This window comes from Chelmon rostratus, chromosome 22, assembly GCF_017976325.1.
Source record: "Chelmon rostratus isolate fCheRos1 chromosome 22, fCheRos1.pri, whole genome shotgun sequence".
Lineage (NCBI taxonomy): Eukaryota > Metazoa > Chordata > Actinopteri > Chaetodontiformes > Chaetodontidae > Chelmon > Chelmon rostratus.
In genome coordinates this window covers 9,532,110-9,551,616 of record NC_055679.1, presented here as the reverse complement: position 1 = coordinate 9,551,616, position 19,507 = coordinate 9,532,110, and the positions used below count along the sequence as shown (strand labels likewise).

The following is a 19,507-nucleotide window of genomic DNA, read 5'->3' as shown; positions in this document are numbered from 1 at the left end:
TCAGATGGAAATATTATATTTTTACTACATTGCATTTTTCTGACAGCTGTGGTTATTGCACTGCAAAAAAGAGTTAAAATTAGCTCAGCTTCAACCAGATGCAATTAAAAAACATTAGCATGTTGCATCATCAGTAATCAGTGTCCTGTTTGTGTCAGTTCATGTCCATTGTCCTTTTATCTATTATTCTCATATATCATAGCAGAACACTGACAGATGGCAAGTGCATGTCACTGATAAAACCGTTTTATTTTTACTTATTTGGAATGAGATACTTTTAAATGTGGTATTGCTACTTCAACTTAAAGGAGTACTTGTTAGAGTCCTTTGTTTATAATACTGCAACAGAGAAACATGTGAAAGCTGAGTATACAGTACACAGAGTGCTGTGGGAAATGAGAAACCTGGACATGCTACTTGGACTACGGAAACCAGGATACTGTGACATTCTCAAAAACCTGCATCCAGAACATTGAGGCTAAGATGTAAGAAACCAAGAGACGGCTGCACACGGACGACCAGAAACCTGGATACTATTAGATACTGTTATTGTCTACAGGGTGATGAATAACCAGGTTTCTCATGTTCCATGTAAACGCCACATCCCGAATAAGATCAAACCGGGAATAGACTCAAAACCAGGATACTGGTGTGCTTGTGAATGCACTCATTGTATGCATCCTCAGGCACTTCTCCGATCAAATATCACCATAATACACGCCAAATTTAGATTAAGCTGTCATGTGGGCTGCCAATATGACTGCAGCTATGCACAACTGCTCGGTACAATTATATGTAAATGAGTTCGTTATTTAAAGCTAGTGCTGCGAGAGACGTTTGTCACCCGAGAGGCTCGAAGTATTGTTTTACAGGAATGTTTTCCATAGAATCTGGGGATTTTTTTTACATCTAAAAATGGGAAAAATTGATTAACTTTGTCACATAACAGTGGCAAACAGCTTCGGTGCAACAGTGTTAAAGTTGCCCCTTGTGTTCATACCTGCTCTGGTAATGACTAAAAGGCACATATATCACTGTTCACTCTGCAGCTACAGAACTACTGACAGTGTTTGAATCCTGAATCTTTATTTATAGAGTGATATATATATATATATATATATATATATATACATGTATAGCACACTGTCTGTTATACATTTTGCACCATCCTGATGCCCCTCTGCCAAGTGTTCCAGTGTTTACATGTTTTAATCCATTATTTGTTGACATGTCTCTCCAGCGGTCTCCAAACTAAAACAAATCCTTGTCCATTTATTGCACTTGGCCTATGAAGTGATTCAGCGTCTGATTATGAGAGAGTCCGGACTTGGCTCAGCGCTGCTTTCAGTGCTTCCGAGAGATGGATGAGAGACGAAGCAACAGGAGGGGGGAAGTGTTAGAGACAGAATGATAGATGGACCAGGCACAGAGGAGGCATGTTCGGTGGACACAAGCCAAGATTTCTATCAGAGGGGCGAAACCCAACAGGGAGAGCTTTCTCACATCCTCCCCTGGAGAGTTTCAACCCATCCCCTCTGCTCCGTTCGCCCCACCCAAATTCCCCCCATCCCTCTTTCCTTCTCTTTTTATAGCTCTCTCCTCCCATGATATTCCTCCATCTGTCTCCCCTCTTCCCTTCCTCCTGGCCGCTCGTCTCCCTCTCTCTTCCACTCTTCACGGAGGCGATGACAGAACTTCCCTGGCACGTGTTGCGCAGATGAACCTCCAGAGTCTCTAGACACACACCGACACACATGCACGCCCCTTACACCGAACACATGTTGAATAGATTAATTCAACCTTACCGTACCCACCTGGGCTGAGGAGACGGTGATGGAACATAGAGTCAAGTCTGCAGCCAATCTACATGTCTTGATTCCTTACTGCCTTTTGATGAGATCCCATTTTCCTGGTACCATATATACGAATATGCATGTACGCTAATGCTATAGCTGTTAATGTGCAGACTAATTTCCATTCAACAAATGGCTCGTTCAGATCAACACCACCGTCATGTCTGTACGGTCAATGTGGAACTCCATCCAGCAGCTATTAGCTTAGCTTAGCATAACACTGGAGAGCAGAGACACCATACAAAAATAACTTTAGGCTACCAACAGTTTTTGTACAGATTAAACACCTGAGATATAGTGTGTTCATTTGTGAGCTTTGGTACCTTTCGACAAAGCCAGGCTAGCTGTTTCCCGCTGCTTCCAGTCTTTATGCTAAGCTAAGCTAGATTCGGCACTAGCAACAGAGTTCAGTGTGAGTGTCTATATGCACATCCAGTTGAGACAGTTGAGACAATTCACATCTGTTTTAACACTGTGTCCCAAGTGCTGCCATCCAAGTATTGTCATCCTGTTTACGTGTTGCCCCACAGAATTGTGGGAAAAGTCGAAACATATTTATCAGGAGGAATCACCATATGTTTGCATGCATTCGCTTGTATCTGTGGGGTGAGCGCGGCTAATTCGAAAAATGCACAATTGTGGAAACATCTGCAGCTAATTTAAAATTAAAAATGAGAGAGAAAGGTTTGGAAGTACAAGCATGTAAAGATGCTCTCCTGCAATTTAAAGGCTGATCAGTCAGGGATGTGTTTACATTCACACATTCAACACACATGTGGCTTGAATCTTAACTGTTGCTGCTTCTTAGGATTCAAAACTCTATCTATCTATCTATCTAAATCTATTTTTCTGCCAAGTGTGCACGGAGTCAAAGTAGCTTTAGACTTCAAGTTTAAAGCAGCCTGCGTGAAGCAAGCTAATCCTTACACATGTGTTTTCGAGCTATTTTCTACATTCTTTGATTTTATGATTAATGGAAACTTTAGAATAGGTGTCCCCTTGTGTTAATATGATTGTTCAGATGAGAGAAATCGTGCTGTTTGAGTACTTTTTTTCCCTCCCTTATCTGGATTATGTCTTGTAACAGTGCCTTTTTCTGGCGGTGGACACAGACCAACTCTGAGCATGAGAGGTTCAAACCATGGAGCTGAAAACAGCACAGAGCGGCTGGAAAGCCTGGACTCTTGTTAAGCTTGCTGTCATCAAGCAACTGAAATCCACTATGCAAATATTTGTTAAAAGATTTGGAACAGATGACAATTTTTCTGGAGAAATTTAAACTGGTGAGCAACAGACATAATGAAGAAAGAGATGCATCAGGCTAACTCATTGAACTCCAAACTGTACATATTAAATCAGTATGATTTGGTGCAGGGTTTCTGAGATTGCACAACACATTTTTTTTTCTTGCCAGAAAGTGTTTTGTTTCTTCTCAAAGAAAATAATGACCACATTATCTGGCCAAAATCTGCGCTTGTTTTCTGTCTTGAGCCTGTGGGAGCCTGGTTCTCGGCTGGACGAGGCTGTGAGCATTCGTTAAGCCCGTGCTGTACACATTTCAGTGGGTGTAGTTTGATAGGAAGGGATAAAGCACAGCAGTGCATCATCGCTGTGTATGTCATAACCTATATGTTCCGAGGGCCGGATCGCTGATTACGCCCTGTGTGTGTGTATACATTCTGTGCATATATCATCTGAAACATAACACAGCTCTGAGTCTCTGCGAACGTGTGCGGCGAAGAGGTCTCATTCGTACATCAGAGAGACTGTCCATGTGTGTAACATGTGTTTCTCATTGCGTTTCATTTGCCTATCTGAGCCAGGTTCTCACCTCTAAAGCCTGTGGGTTTATGTGCAAAGGGAGATATGAGACAGGTTTGAAAAACAGATTGTTCTAAGGTTCCAGATGCAAAGAGACCTGTAATGCTCCTGAACACATATACGACTGAATGAATGACAGGGAAGAAGGGTGATGGAGGGGTACCCATTAGTTTTTGACTACCCGCTGTAGTTTTACTCACCTAAAAGGAAGAGTTCAACCTTTTGCAAAATGCACTCATTTGCTTTTTTTGAGCTACAGGAGAGGATTGATACCAGTATCTGCAGAGTAAACATAAAGCTGCTGCTAGCAGTGGGTTAGATGAGCGAAAAGATTGGAAACAGGAAAAACAGCTAGCCTGGAAAGAGCCAGCCAAAGGTAACAAAATCCACATACCAGCACCTTTAAAGCTCAGCCTGTATCTTGTTTGGTTAATCTACAAAAGCCAGCGTGTGGAAAGGGGGTAGCATCAGGCTAGCTGTTTCCCAAAATGTCAAAACTTATCCCTTTTACATCTAGTGAGCGGGAACAAATAAGTTCCAAACTTCCTTGATACGCCAGTGATGGACAAAATGATGATGCTGTTGCCAAGTGGATGCCAAATTGTTTTACACAGCGGTTAGGAATTGAACACTTCATCTGCAGAAGGAAGACACAGAGTCCCCTGGGACACCTCAGTTAGGAAGCCTTCAAAGAGCTTTCAACTTGATTATTTTTCTAATATTTTATCTGTCTTTGACGCGCTGCGGTCTGAGGACTGGAGGGAGGGCTTGACGTCTTTGGCTGCAGTTGTAACAACGGCAGGAAAATTCATTTCTGGACTGTCAAAGACATTTGTTCTCCTTGGCCTCCCAAGGCGAGGGTGCAATCTAAGGTCTTGTCTTCCCTTCCCTTCCTTTTCCTTTCCTCTCCTCACTATGGCCGCTCCCTCCTTCCTCACTTTCTTTCTTGCTCCCTCCGATCTCCACTCTTGCCCTTGGCTGACATACCTTCTGGATCTTGTGTGTGTGTTCGTATGTTTCTGTGCGAGACATTCCTCAGTATGGTCCAGGAGCTCCGCGCTGCCACACACTTCCTCCCGGACGCCAGAGCCCCGAGGAGGGGGAGGAGGAAGCAGAGGGAGGCTGGCTCGCTGCTTGAAAATCCTTTAGAAAAAATGCACGAAAGGTGCACAGGTAGGCGAAACTTCTGTTCGTGCATGCAACATACGCATAACATTAAAATACAGCATACAGGTGAGTACAAGTAGCTGATGCATGAAGACCGATGACATGACATCATGCACAGTCAACAGGTTACTTCCTTTATTAGACTGAAACATACCAGCGAGGCCCCCCGTGTCATTCTATCTGCTAGGTGGTGTGTGTGTGTGTGTTCAACTCGCCTACATGCTTGTTTGCTTTTTAGCTCGCCTCAGTAAGCCAAACAGCTCATTTGTTTAACCCCCCATGCACACACGCGCGGACTAGTGTGTACTTGCAGGAGCTCCTCCTCGTAAACTGCGTTGAAACAAATAAATGACATAACTGTCACAGGCTTCAGTTTGCATTGCAGGGGAGTAATCATCTCCCTCCTCATCGCTCACATACCTGCACTTTTGACGATCTACTTGAAGTTGAGCTGAAATCCAAAATGTGCTGTATTTTCACTTGAGTCACTAACACACAGCCAGCGTTATGTGCTTCTGAAACACGCTCCTTTGTTTTACTGCTTTGGAGAGTTGATGGTGGCCTTTGGCTCAGCGAAGGCTTAAAGATTACACAGTGTCATATAGGAGAGGTTGAGCATTAACTCCAAGAGTGAGGTAATGGCTTTAAGATCTATGGATAGAAAAGTGGACGGGTGGTCCTATATATGGTCACAGATTTGTAAACACAAATGTCTTAATAGCACTGCCAGTGTCAAGGGGAAACTGTGAATTATAAAGCACATAAAGATGGAGATGATGTTATCTAACGTGTAAGATTTGAACATTATTTACAAAAGATAACAGTTACCGTGTTATTCCGTGCCTTGTATACCTGCTTGCTCTATCACCCCTCGGGTTTACTGATACTGCTACAACTTCATCGACAGCAGTTTGAAGTTAGCGCTCCCATGACCCACCATGAGGGTCCGCTGAACCCTCAATCTTGAGTTACAGGATGAGCGACGCCGCTGCTGAGTTTGGGATTTCACAGTTTTACGGCACAGCCCTGAGGGGGAAACTCCACTCCAGAGACACCGTCAGGTGTTCCATTGCAGATGTGGATGAGGTTTCTCTGTAGGACAAACAGTACTTGAAGTATTTACCCTCTTCGCAATGGCACACAATCAATAGAAGTGGACTGTGGTGGCTTTCCACAGCTCTGATGGAAAGGTTTGATCCTGACAATTGCACTTTTATGTCAAGTTGATTTTATTTTTGTAGCCCAAAATGACAAAACACGAGTTTGCCAAGCAAGAAATCAGAAAACTCAAAACCATCCATATATCAATCAATGATAATATCAGTTATTGACTTTAAAATCCAGACATATTTGACATGTTCCACTAAATTCACTTCCTTTCTTCAGGGCTACCATTAAATCTTCTATGTAAGTCAAGTGTGGGTCTTTTGGCCAGGCCCTGACTGACACGTCCAGTAATTGTGTTCAGGAGTGGGGGGACGCAACAGGAAGCCGCAGGCAGCAATGTGGCGACTTCCATCCACTCGAGTTGAGCTTAACGACCACCCAACCTAATATGGTCAAAGACTCAGGAGTTAAACAGCGAGGCTTTCAGGGGTTCAAGTGCCTGACAAAGTGCTCAGGTATGCCAGCTATGGTGGCTTAACCGCTGGAGGTCCCTCACAGGTTGGAGGTAGCACGCCGGATGTCCTCAGTGTCCTTAGCCTAATTAGGGCAGTTTGAGAGGTATCACCATGGGAGTTCATGCGTGTGTGCGCGGAGGGACTGGACGTGCCTTGAGCAACGAACAGCACATCCACTTAATGGGATTAACATTTAACCAGTGCACTCACTCGCTGTCACACACCTGTCTAAAAAAACACCACACCAGCGAGTCAGGAGACTGTATGTGTGTGCGCGAGTGTCCCTGTGGGGGGGCACCGACTGTTGATTTACTTCATCCAACAATTACGACTCAGAGGTGGCAGGAATTCCAGAAATGAGGAAAGATTGTGTTCCACTCGGAGCCCTTCCTCTCATAAAAATACCTGAATTAGTTGAATTAGTTGGCTAAGCCTCTCTTGTGTCATACCACATCTCACCCTTCAAGGTCCACTTGTCATTCTGAGTTATTTATTCCTCTTATGTTGCACATGCAGGTAGGGGTGAGGTGGCGTGCTGAGTTACACTTGGACCAGATGCCGGACTTTATTCACCAACTGTTTTTTTTTTTGTTGTTTTTCAATGTTAGTTTATTTTTAAGTTTGAATTTTGTGAAAAGATGTTAAAGTGTTAGATGAGGAGAGTGATATCACACATATTGTCACCAGCAGCCAGTTAGCTTAGCATTGAGAGTGAAGCAGTAGGAAACAGTCCTCTTAAGCTTGCTAATCAATATATCTTGTTTTTTAATTCTTGAAAAAAACTAAAACTGAATTGAGAACTGAGCTTATAAATTTTTTTATTAACGCCAGCATTTTTTTAGAGTTGCGCATTGCAAAACAACGGCATTAAATGCAGGAGGTGGCAGGCAGACACGATCAAATGCTGATCTCAGGAACAGTCAAACTCAGACTAAAATGCAAACTAAACTGATGAGGGGATGAGTTGCAGGTGGAGAAGCTCAGGTGAGGAGAATCAGGTGAATGAAGCAGTGTGGGGAGAGAGCCGATTGGCCGGGGGAAACGCTGGGAACAGGGCAGGGCTAACGATGCTGATGCAGGGCAGGTGTGGGGAGAAAGTGTGGCGGGAAAACAATGAAAGACAACAAAAATCCAAAAAATAACTAAATTAAAGAGGAATGTGATGCCGCCGTGACACAACAAGAAGGAGTCATGGCGGAGAGGAAGAAACAGTCCAAAGTGTGGCTTCATTTGATGACATGGCCTTAAATTCCAGGAATGCCTTGGATTTGACAGTGCGCATGAGTGCCACTGCTTTCCAACTGAGCAGCACTTGCCTTATAGAGTAAATATCCTATGTTATAATAACATTAGCGCCAGGCAAGCAGGCATAGCAGATTTTTACTTACTAAATGTGCATAAATGATATGCATTTTTTTTTTCTTTCCATTAAATTTGCTTGGGGAGCAATGACGAAGCTGCCTTTCTGCAGCTGAACCTCAGGTTTTCTCCATTTGTGACAGCTGAATGGATGATTTAATGTGACAGATTCCTTCCTCCGTTCCAGAGAGGAGAAGCTGAATCCCAACAATAACATCCCGTGCGTGCTCGTGCACGGTCGCGACAGAATTTGAAAAATGGCAGCCGCTTTGGATCCTTCCAGTAAGCGTAACCAAACCTTCTTTGCCTTCGGTGAGCTGACGGGTGTGATGACGGCTCGGTGATAACAGTGCCCCCCCCCCCCAACAGAGATGACACGGGCAGATTGGCTAATGAAAGGGGGGAAAGACGACGGAGATAACAGGTAGATAAATGTGATGAGTGACAGTGACCGGACATGCTTCTAATACAACATATCCCTCATAAAAAATGCAATTGTAGACTTCATTAAAAAAAAACTTCCTTTGCTTTCATCTCAAGGAGAAAGAAGCTGAGCCCTGAGTTTATTTTTAGTGAGACAGTCAGAGGATGAGTCAGACGACATGCCTCTTCACCGTCTCCTCCAGACGATGTTTTGGGGGATGGCCGGACCGTTGCAAAACGCAGCCCGGATTCCCACAGCTTGATTGGCAGTTTTCCTTTAGGCCGAATCTGGAAGCACTTACCTCATTCTCACAAAGGGGGCTGGAGGTGTTGGAGCTGGGTTATGCAGGGTCACAGAGAGAGGGGGCCTGGTGGGTCATGACCAGGAAAGGAAACTTGTGTGCACTGCTTGATGATCCCGAACTCCAGCTTGCTAAAAATTGAGCTTCTATTGCCACATATATCTTGTGATTGTGGCTCTTTTCCCAACTGGTCGTTACCTCATCTGTCTGACACTGTTTCACGGGGTTAAACGTCACTTTAACCCACAGATTCGCTGATAGGAAGAACCCCCTTCTGCGGCAGTTTGCCATTCACTGCTCGTGACGTGCAAGCTGCTGTCACAAAGCGCGCTGCCCCACATCAGTCTGGATTGTTTTCAAAGCAGTGTTCCATAAAGAAAAGAGGAGACGGGAGAGGCGGGGGGGAGGGGATAAAAGACAGGACTAGAGATGTACAACGTGCAGCTCCTGGCTCTGTGTTTCCACGCAGCAGAAGGTGACAGGGGCAGGATTTACTGACCCAGAGGCCCCTTTTGTGCTCTCCACGCTGCACTGATCCTCAGCTTCCTCTCCGGCCGCATGTGCAGGCCTATAGGCTTACCTTTTATAACCCCCCCTCTCTGTCTGCTGTAAATAGGCTTAATGTTACAGTTGTCTGTGTGCTAGCACAAAAGGCCGAGGCGGAGCACAGAGGCCGGCTCTATTCCATGTGGAGGCGAGGAGAACAGGTGGGAAGAGAGCAATCGGGACACGGACGATGATCGGATTTCCCGTTAAAAAGTTCAGCGGCTACGTGTGGATGTATGTGTGTGTAACAGGTGAATTGACTGGTGAGAATAGCCACTCATAAACAAGTTCGTCAGAGCTAATGTGGATTTTTCTGCCTCATCTCATGAGTTTTTTCACTACCTTGTTCTGCTTTTTTGCACGCCGTTGCAGGCACAAATTAAATATTTTGTTTAAATCTGTTGCCAGGCTCCAAACAGCCACACCGCCGCTTGTTTTCAGTGTTTGCTGATCCGAGTTGTGACGCTGCTGCCGCACTCACTGCAAGTCCCTCTGGTTAAAGACAGAAATGTGAAATTTAAGTTGTAAATCAAGCTGTCAGATGCTGTCAGAGCAGCAGCCGGCAGGGTGAACGAGGGCGTCCGTGGGTCCCTCGCTGTGTGGGCTGCTGGCTGGCTGGCAGGGACAATAAGCCATACTGTTTGACCTGCCCCGTCTGTCCCGCTGCCAGGTTCACGGACATTCAGCCGGCTCTACTCACTCCCCTGACTCTGCAGCTGAGGCCGAAACTTCAATCCAAACTCTCCGCTACACAAATAAGGATCTGCTGCCTTTTGAAACTCTTTAAGACTCGATGTTAGTCCATCTGCGTGTCCGAGAGAGTGAACTTTTTGACAGCCGTGACCTAAAATAGCAACATGAGTCAGGTTTTGTTGATTTTTTTCTCATTAAACTATGACACTGGGTTCATGATAGGTTGGGCACGCTTCTGATTGGTTCCCCTCACGACTGTGGCGACTTGATTTTATTTAAAACGTCTTGTGATCCCAACATTGGGTATATTTTAGTATAGACAGCGTAGCTCCAGTGTTATCATGCTCTAAACACTGAGTTCCAGGTCAGTTATTTAATGCTTTAACTGATGCTCTTGTGGATTCATGGTTGATCTAAATCAGTGGTTCTCAAGCTCTTCCTGCCATGCCCGTCTTTTGCCACCTGCACCTGTTTCTGAAGAAAAAAAACATCTCATTTATGTATCAACATCATCAACAATGCTGTGGGGTTCAGGAAGAAAAATCATGATACAAGTGAAAATTTGTAGTTTTTAGCACTAAAGGACACCAAAGAGTCAGATAGACTTGTAGTCATATTGCCTTGGACTTTGCCAGGACTGTCCAGATGAGGATGTGCAGAACATTCAGCACCACCTTCCCTCACTTTCACACAGCCACGCACCCCCACCTGAGCCGTCCAGTGCAACCACTTCCTGCTGAATGCTGACCGCCGGAGCGCAGGGCAGTCACACCTCCACACATCATGACAAGGTGTGACACACAGGCTGTAGACAGGAAGCAAAACTAACATTCACCAGCCACCATCACAACCTGAAAAAATGGTACGTAACAGTCAATTTTAATCAAGCACTTCTGATGAAGCTCATGTGTGTAGTTTATGAAGAAGAGGTGAAGCCAAAGCACATCTTATTGCATAACTGCTGCTGTGTTTCTGTGAGTGTTTGCAGCATCTCTGTTGTGGCCCACAATGACTTCACAATGACCTTATCCTACTTAATGGTATTTTTTAACACATAGACTTCTAATGGGAGCCTCGCATGTTTTTTGAAAAACAGACCATGTGATCTATCCATGAAATGATGGATGCATAAGCTGTGTGCCTGTAAGTGAGAAGGAGAAGGAGGCGTGTGTGTGTGTGGAGGAGGAGGTGGAGGAGGAGGAGGAGGGGGGTTCATGTTTAAGCCAATAGGCGCAGAGCAGAGCGAATGTCATTTCTCGACGCTTTACCTTGGTGCCAGAGCTGCGCAGCGCTCAGTCCCGGTGAACGTCCCCGTCTCTGGGTCTCTGTCCGGCATGCACTGAAAGACTCCATCCATCGAGCTGAGTCAGGACTCGAAGCGGCGCTGAGTGCTGTTTGTTTGGATGCAGTCAGCCCGGATGCCTCCTGAGTCGTGATTTTATCCTGCCAAACGGAATATTCAGCCCCGACCCTGGACCAAGTTTTTTGCTTCTCAGAGGTGAGTGAACTGTTCCAGTGATTTTCTCATGTTTTAAATATTGCAACCTTGCTGTTGAAGCGCACGCAGTTGTGTGTGGAATCATGACTGAAAGCTGTAGATCAGGTCTGAAGAGGCTTGTTTTAGCCTCCGTCTGCTGGGAATCATCGCGCACCAACAAGGTTAGGAGATGGAAATGATTTGCCTCACCATGACTTCATGGGCAGACACACCAAAGAGAGAAAACAAAGATAGTCGATGTTCTGTGAGACACTTTCCCTGAAGGAGAAGGGGGGGGGGGGGGGGGGGGGGGGGGAAGTGAAAAACTGTGGCTGAGTCGGGGGATTTTTTTTTTTTTTTTAGTTTGGAGAGCGCGTGTGCGTAAAGACGCGCGTCATGTAGGGGTCGCATTTTGGTTTCCAGATGTGTGAGCTCAGCTGTTGCCTGTCACTCAGGTGGTCTCTGTCGGTCCGTCCGCGAGCTCACTCGGACTCTTTTCATCCAGCTCTTGATCCTCCAAGTCGGGATCGCAGCGGCGCTGACAGGCCACAGCCCAGATCCCGCGGAAACACGACAAAGTGAAGCCACATCACATCAGCCGCACAGAACAATGAACCAAAGAAAGCATTTTGTCCTGTTCGATCGTACGTCACACTGAAATCTACTTTTTAAACAAACTTTGAAGTGTTCGCCTTCCTTCACCGCATTCAAGCTGTTTCAAGCTCATGTGTGGATTTTCTCCATATGATGGCTCCAATCCGGCCTGTCTAAGATACTGAATGTTGTTCCAAACTGCATAAACATTTATATAAAGAGCAGAAAGAAAGATGTTTAAACACTGAATGAGTCTTGCATGGGGACGTCTCAAGATGGACTTTTCAGTGCTCCGTCATCTGTATTGAAGTCAGTGGTGGCACCTAGTGGTGGGAGAGATGTGTAAAGATGCTGCACTGAGAGCAGCCTCTGATTCTGACTCTTAAGACCTGAAGAAAGCCTGTTGACTTAAATCTGATCTGTAGCTTCAATTCAAAACCAATCACATTTTGAGGAGGCTATGCTGTATTGTGCAGGCTGGTTAGTGACGAGCTGCCGTGCAGTTAGCCGATCCCGGATGAGAGCAGCCCAGGATCAGGTGACTGAGGTGTATTCCCCCTCTGTGGGAGGCCAGTCCGCCAGACTATGCTACACTTTGCTGGGGGTATACACGCTGCAATGCTAAGCCTTTGTTAATGAGTATGTGTCTGTGTGTGTGTGTGTGTGTCCTTGCCTGTGTGTGGTACTGGGCGCCAGTGCTCGTGGATCTGCATGTCTGTTACTTAGTGTGCTTCCGTGCATGCATGCATGCATGTGTGTGTGTGTGTGTGCGTGTGTGTGTGTGCGTGTGTGTGTGTGTGTGTGAGAGAGAGAGCGAGAGAGATAGGTGTTTGGAACCAGGAGTTGAGCTGCTGTTAATTGGTCAGCCATTTGAACCACATGGGAGAGCCAAGTCAGGCAGCAGCAGCTGAAATGATCGGTATGCTTGACTCCACTGCTGCCGCTACGGGACATAACATTCATCCTGTGCTTTTAACGGATGCTGATCTGAGTCTTTTGTCTCTATATCTCATGTAATTGTTGCTATCATCCATAGTAGCTTGTGCGCTGGAGAATTAGTTTAAAGAAATAGTTAAACATTTTGGGAAATGTACAGATTTGCTGTTGCGAATCTGTAAGCTAAATATGTAGCTAGAGCCAGCAGCCGGTTAGCGTAGCTGAAATGCTTGAAACAGCGAGCCAGGCTCTTTTCAACAGTTAAAAAACTTGCTAATTAACACATTATTTGGCGTTCATTTAATCTGTAAGCAAGTCTGGAGTCTAGTCGCCAGGCCGAGATCCCAGGAAGTCACTGCCCCCAGCCAGGAAATAGCCAGACACGTAATCAACCATAAAACCGCTAATTGTCATTTTTATACTTTGGTTTTTGTATAAATTAAATGAACAAGATATAACTTATAGTAAATTAGCTTCAGAGGACTACAGATTTTTATATCAGAGCAGGCTAGCTTTTTCCCAAGTTTTTGTGCTAAGCTAAGCTAGCTGCTGGCTGTAGCGTCGTATTTAGCAGGCAGACACGAGAGCGGCTCCGATCTCCTCATCTAACTCCAAAGCAAACGAGAGTATTTCGACAAAAGTCAGCCCACTTCGCGGCGGGGAAGTTTGTCGGGAGGTTTTTGCTAACTTCACAAACAACAAAGCGAGGGCGAAAAGGTTGATTCTGTTTAAACACATCAGAGCGAAGACAGGAGGAACACGTTGTAGCCGAGGAGGATGTGAATCAGAAGGGAGGATGTGAAGCAGCTCTGGAGAAGATGACCTTTGAGGTTTCAGCGAAAGACAGAGGATGACTGGACACGTAGCGTCATGCATTTCTGAGCCTGGCTTTGGCAGGAGACGTGGACAGATTATGAACGCATCCTCGACTTTTTGCTGCACGGCTGTTCCGAGGCCCCCGCTGACGCTTTGTTTATGGACAAATTCTGCACCGACAGACTCATTTTTCAGAGCGGTGTCTCTCGATTCGAGGGTCTTCGCTTTTCTCATGTGCAACCCAGATTCTCGTTCTCCAGCGGGGTTCGAGCGCCAGAGAGGAAATCCAGCCTGGAGATTGTTTTGATATTGTTGGACACCCTCCTGGAAAACCTTTTTGCTCGGCGACGGAGGGTGTTCTGGATTTAGAGCCACTGGCTGCTCGGTGAAAACACCTCATCTGATCGCAGCAGTAAAAATGTTTGAGGAGATCAAGATGTGCCATGTTTCACCTTTTCTGCTCGAGGCAGAGTCAGTTCAGTGCAAAAGAAGATTGTCGCCATTTGAAACAACATGGAGACAAAATTCTGCTTATTTAGTATTGATGGTAGGTCACTTAAATCCTTGCATAGCTTAAAGTAATGCTTTTTTGTCCCCCTCAGTAATAAAGAGTGTTTTCTAGAGCAGTTTCTCAACATTTACAATGCATAATATTATAAACATAAATTAATAGTGTATGCCTTTTGGGTGGGTTGCTGCAGGCTGACTCGGGTTCAGGGGGGTCATGCTGCATTCACAGATTTCTTGTTTGAGCTGGAGCACAGATTGGCATTAGATTAAATGACTGGAACCAATAAGAAACATAAATATGAATGCAAAGTGTGTGTGTGTTTGCATGTGTGTGTGTGTGTCTGTAAAAAAAAAAAAACACTGTTCTGCCTGTGCGCCGCTGTCAGCCTTATACCTCAGACCAACATGTGTACACACAGGAAAGTTTATGCTGTCATCCTGGAATTAATCGAGTGTGGGGTTGTGTAAATCATTCCAAACCTCAGAAAACACACCCACATGCACTCACACATACACACACACACACACACACACACACACACACACACACACACACACACACACACACATACCAAGGAGCTATCCCCTGTCGTTGTGTGTGAAGGGCCAAACACTGAAGGACCAATCAGTGAACGGGATAAATAAAACAGTGAACAATGACAATTTCAAGTTAAACCAGTTATCAGCGGTCTCATCTCTGATGCACTGAGTGACGCAACACATTCCCCTGTCGCAGCTTCTCACTGTTTTTCTCTAGTTTGTGTAATTATAAGTTGAAATTTGGGGGGTTTCAGACTGCAGCTCTGACACAACAAGCAAACGAAAGACGTCAGGGAGCATTCTGAGCATTTTATGGACTAAACAATGACACAAGACATCAGTTGAAAATGGATATAATCATTAGTTGCTGTCCAACACGCAAATTGTTGTTGAAATGTCTGTTCAGATTCAGGCCGCTTGAAGGAAATATTGCACTATAAATGGAAAAAGGAAAGCTAATATTGTCTACGTATACTGGCCTACAGTAGCCATAAACCATGGCTAGGCTGAGGAGGTGAAGGGTGCGGTGTGTAAATGCGTGTGTGCATAGGAGGGGGGGGGACTGGGACTGCAGTCCTTGATCTACAAACACTAATCGTGATCCTTGTGCTCATTGAGTGGTTACAGACCAAACCCTGCAGGCCGCATTGGCTCCACAAGCCTGGTATTATGGTCAGCTTGTGGGGAGGAAAAGTAATCCAGGGCTTAGAAGAATATCAGACACTGAGTAATGGACTCTGAGAGGGAGTTGCGCTCAATTCTGTGTTAAAACTTGCAGCACTGCCGAAATAAAGTCGCCCGCAGCACTTGCTAAGCGATGCAAAACGGGGGTGTTGTTGAGAGTTCCTGACTCGTGCCTCCGAGTGAGAGTCGATTTGGCACCACCGTAATTACCTATACACACAGCTCTATTTGATGATGATTAAAGCCACTCGCACACACAGATACACACACCTGCCCAGACACTGCCAGTCGCCAGCCGCAGTGGTTGTGGAGACATTAAAGGTGATGATTATTAGATGATAATAATTAAAAGGCTTTAAAGCTCAAGTAAAGGTAAACCGTATAGATAGAAGCAAAGTCTCATATAGGAAGACAAGATTGCTGCACAACAACCACGTAATTATTCCCAGTCAAATGACCACCCTGAGGCAGAACACAAATGATAGCTTTCAGTTTTGTTTTTGATTGGGAAACATAAAAGGTCTCCATAACAGATTCTGGGTTGTTGGGCGCTATATCACTCATACAATATTGCTGTTGTGATGCGAAAAAAACCCTCCCTAATTCCAATCTCGGCGATCGCGTTTGGCAGTTTGATGTTCTGTGGTTTCATGTGTTCAGATGAGGGACCGCCCTCTTCTAAATCCACCGGATAATGTCAAAAATGCATCGCCGCAGAGGCGAAAACAATCCCTCTGTTGTTAGTGAAAAGCTGACATTTCAGAGATACACGGTTTACATGCGGCGGTGATGTCGTGAGCGTAACCATCAAAAACATGGTTTTGTTCCATCAAGGCCGTAAAAACTTACAACTGCTTGCATCATGCAAAGGATATATTCTGAAAAATGTCCCGAAATGCAAATGACACCTAATCTTTTTGGCATGAAAATAAACTATATGACGGATGATAGAAAGAAAGCCATTATTCAACCACAGCTGGCTAAATATAGCTGAATTTAAAACAAGGACCGAGTCAAAAACAACACGATTGTAGGCGTACGTGAATATTCCAGAACGGATCTGCAGGGAAACATTTTCTATGTGAGTCTGGGATCAGTGTTTGAAACCTTGCTCCTGCCTGCCCTCCTGAAATTAGTCTCATGTGGTCTCGTGTGTTGGACGGTGTGTTCCTGAGGCTCAGTCGAGCTCCTGAGCTGAATGTCTCGACTCCGGCCTAATCGGAGACAGTCTGCTCCTTTCTCCCTGCGTCTCCCTCTCCACCTCCCTTCCAACATGCACGAAGCCTCGGATGACACGGGATGCTCTCGTGAATCCGGCTCTGTTTTTTCCATGAACGAATCATGCTGCTTCAATAAACAGAAGCAGATGATGGAGAGAAGAATTTTTTCTCCCAATTTCATCAAGACATCCCTCTGATGAGACATTTAGTTGACATTTACGTCAACCCTCAGTTGTTGGGTGGTCGCCTGTCTGCAGCAGTCTCTGGAGTCATGCCCTATCTGTCGCTGTATCTCCACGCTGCCTCACACCATCCCAGAGGATTACATCCAATCTGATGCCACTCGGAATCAGGAAATGGCCTGTTGTGATAAATACTGTGTAAGTGAGGGCGGGGAAAATTACAGGATTTTCACCAAATTTGCCAAAAGCTGCGCATTTGCTTTTTCCTAAGCACTCACAGGAGTCCTCTGCTTTGAGTCCAAAATACACATTAAAGCTGCTACAAATTATATTCCATAACAACAGCTGATCAAATGTGAAAGTGGTCAATCTTCGTGATCTGGGAACGTATTATTTTGGTTCGTTCTCGCAGCAGCGAGGCAGCAAAGAAGCCCTAAAACTCATCATGCGTGGCCGAGCACCAAAGAGCAGACAGAGTAGTGGCGCATTTGGCGGCCAGCAAGCTAAATATTTCCCTCGGGAGTTGGTGGAGACCAAAAACAGAGCTAAAAGGAGAGTGATTATTTCGACCCCAAATGGATGCTAATGCTGCTCCGTATCTACTGCATGCGTATTCAGGCAACTTCATCCAAACGTGTTCAACATATCAACTCACAAGGTGGAAATGTGCAAGTTGTGTGTTCACAGCTTATTTCTGCTGCCTAAAAAGTGTCCAAAAACATGGCAAACACATGTGGCTGGTACGTACTACTCAAAGGGAAGCATGCACTTTCTCATAAGAGGTAACCCCCCACATTTAAAAGCCCCCAGCCGCCGTGGTGCTCTGCGGCGGCGTATCCTTCAGCTACAACAGCTCCTTCTCCCAGAGAGGGAGGATGTAACAGATATTTACCCATGGTGGTTAGCTGATGAAAGCTCGGGGCTTTCCAAGTGCTCGTCGCAAAACCAATACAAACAGTGATTTGACAGTTGTCTGGGTTTTGGCACTGTGAGATCCATCCGCTCCTTTTTTCTTCTTCTTTTTTTTTTCACCAGGGAGCTTAAATTGCCACTTGCATTAATGAGGTAGTAAATAAATGTCTTTTGTGTTTACACTAATGACCTCAAAAACCAGACAGTGAAATAAGGGGGGGAGGCGAGGCGTTCATTATCCCGAACCAGCCACCCGTGAAACCCTGCATGTGCGGGCTTGTTTATGTGTGTACACATGTATGTATCCGTGCACATTTGCTTGTTTCCATATGCTCTTGTTTATTCGGTGCTTTACATATAGCTGCTAGAGTGTGTGAATGAGTGTGCGTGCGTGTTCCCTTCGGAGGAAGCCCTCAAGAATCCCCCTCGGGGCCTTTCAGACATCTGGTTGCGGATGGACAGCTTATATCTCCAAGTAATATGTCCAGTTAAGCCCCTGGGAGCTGCCGCAGTGCACATCATTACAACTCCTCCTCCTCCTCCTCCGGCTTTGCTCGGAACTTCGCTGAAACCCTATCGTTTGGTTCAGAGGGGTACAAATATGCTGTATATCCTTTTATACTACTTCCTCCCCGGTCCGTCTCCCATCTGTTGCAGATTAGTCTTCAGTGTGTGTTTAGAGAGCTGAGCCTGTCGCCGAGCGGGACAGATAGTAAACCCAGAAGGTTTTAGTCAGAACTGTCAGGTAGGTCTGAATTAACAGAGAGGCCAACTGAGGATATGGCTGCCTGAGAGGGAAGCCAAGGGGGGGGGCTGGATGGGGAAGACAGACGGCGAGAGGGTAAGACAGGCTCCGAAATTACACAGCAAGCCCACCAAACGGTTTGTCTGTTTACCCGTGAACCTCAGGCCCGCTACTCGAGGGTCGGTGTGGAATGCCAACAGCGGCTGCCTGGCCAAATTCAACCACAGCCCCCGGGAGAGGAGGGGAGGCAAACACCCCGCAAAACGGCCAGTCACGCCACTTTCCCTGTGATAGTGAGTTTATTTAAGCACGGCGCTCAAAGCCGCTTTCACATGACACGTCCCCTCGATATCTGTCGCCCTCGTGGCATCCAAACCCGCCACCAAAATGTTAGCGTCGCCGCGCTGAGCTCGGCTGGTATCGCTCAGCTGCTCTGTCGTCCGTCCCTTTTCAAAAACCTCCCTTCCTCTCTCAGTCGCCGGCTCAACAACCCATATGAAGCTAAAAAAAAAAGCGCCTTGGGGCGGAGCTGTTGGGACTAAAGGCGATATGGTTTCACACACACGCCCTTCCCTGACACGCCGCGGCCTTGAGAACTGTGCCAGCCGCATGTAGGCCAAACTGCAGCCCGCGTGTCACAAAGTGCCCGAGGCCGCGAGCTTGGTCCGACCCGCCGTTCCCAGCCCTTGTCGTGTTTCCAGTGCTAAATTGTGGGAAAGTGCGGGTGCTGGTTGTGTAATACACAGCCGGTTTATGTATGTGTGTATAAGTGTGTGTTTGTCTGTTCTGCTTGACTGATGTGCCATCCCTCCAGGGTCCTGTCATTAAGCCTCTGTGTACACAACCCCAATCCCTGGCCTACATCTATCTCTTATTCAGAATTCATGGGGGATTCATACACACACACACAAACGTAACCACATACAGCTTTCCCATATTAAATGTGATGCAATGCTGCTGCTTGTCTTGCATGATATGTCATCAGATGTAGCTGCTTTTTGCATTTGATTCTCTCTCTTTTTGCTGTTTTTTTTTTTTTTAAAGGATTTGTTTTTCGTAAGCGATGCTTCCATCCAGTTTGAGTGGCACAACTCATTAAAAGCTC

General features: G+C 45.8%; 1 protein-coding gene across 1 annotated transcript in view; it reads left to right on the top strand.

Annotated features, from left to right (window-relative positions):
* The first annotated feature begins 11,072 nt into the window (after positions 1-11,072).
* prickle1b (prickle homolog 1b) overlaps positions 11,073-19,507 on the top strand; it is a 29,088-nt gene continuing 20,653 nt past the window's right edge. Inside the window, exon 1 of the mRNA XM_041963516.1 lies at positions 11,073-11,284. The gene's annotated coding sequence lies outside the window, so the exon portion shown is untranslated. The remainder of the gene's footprint in view (positions 11,285-19,507) is intronic.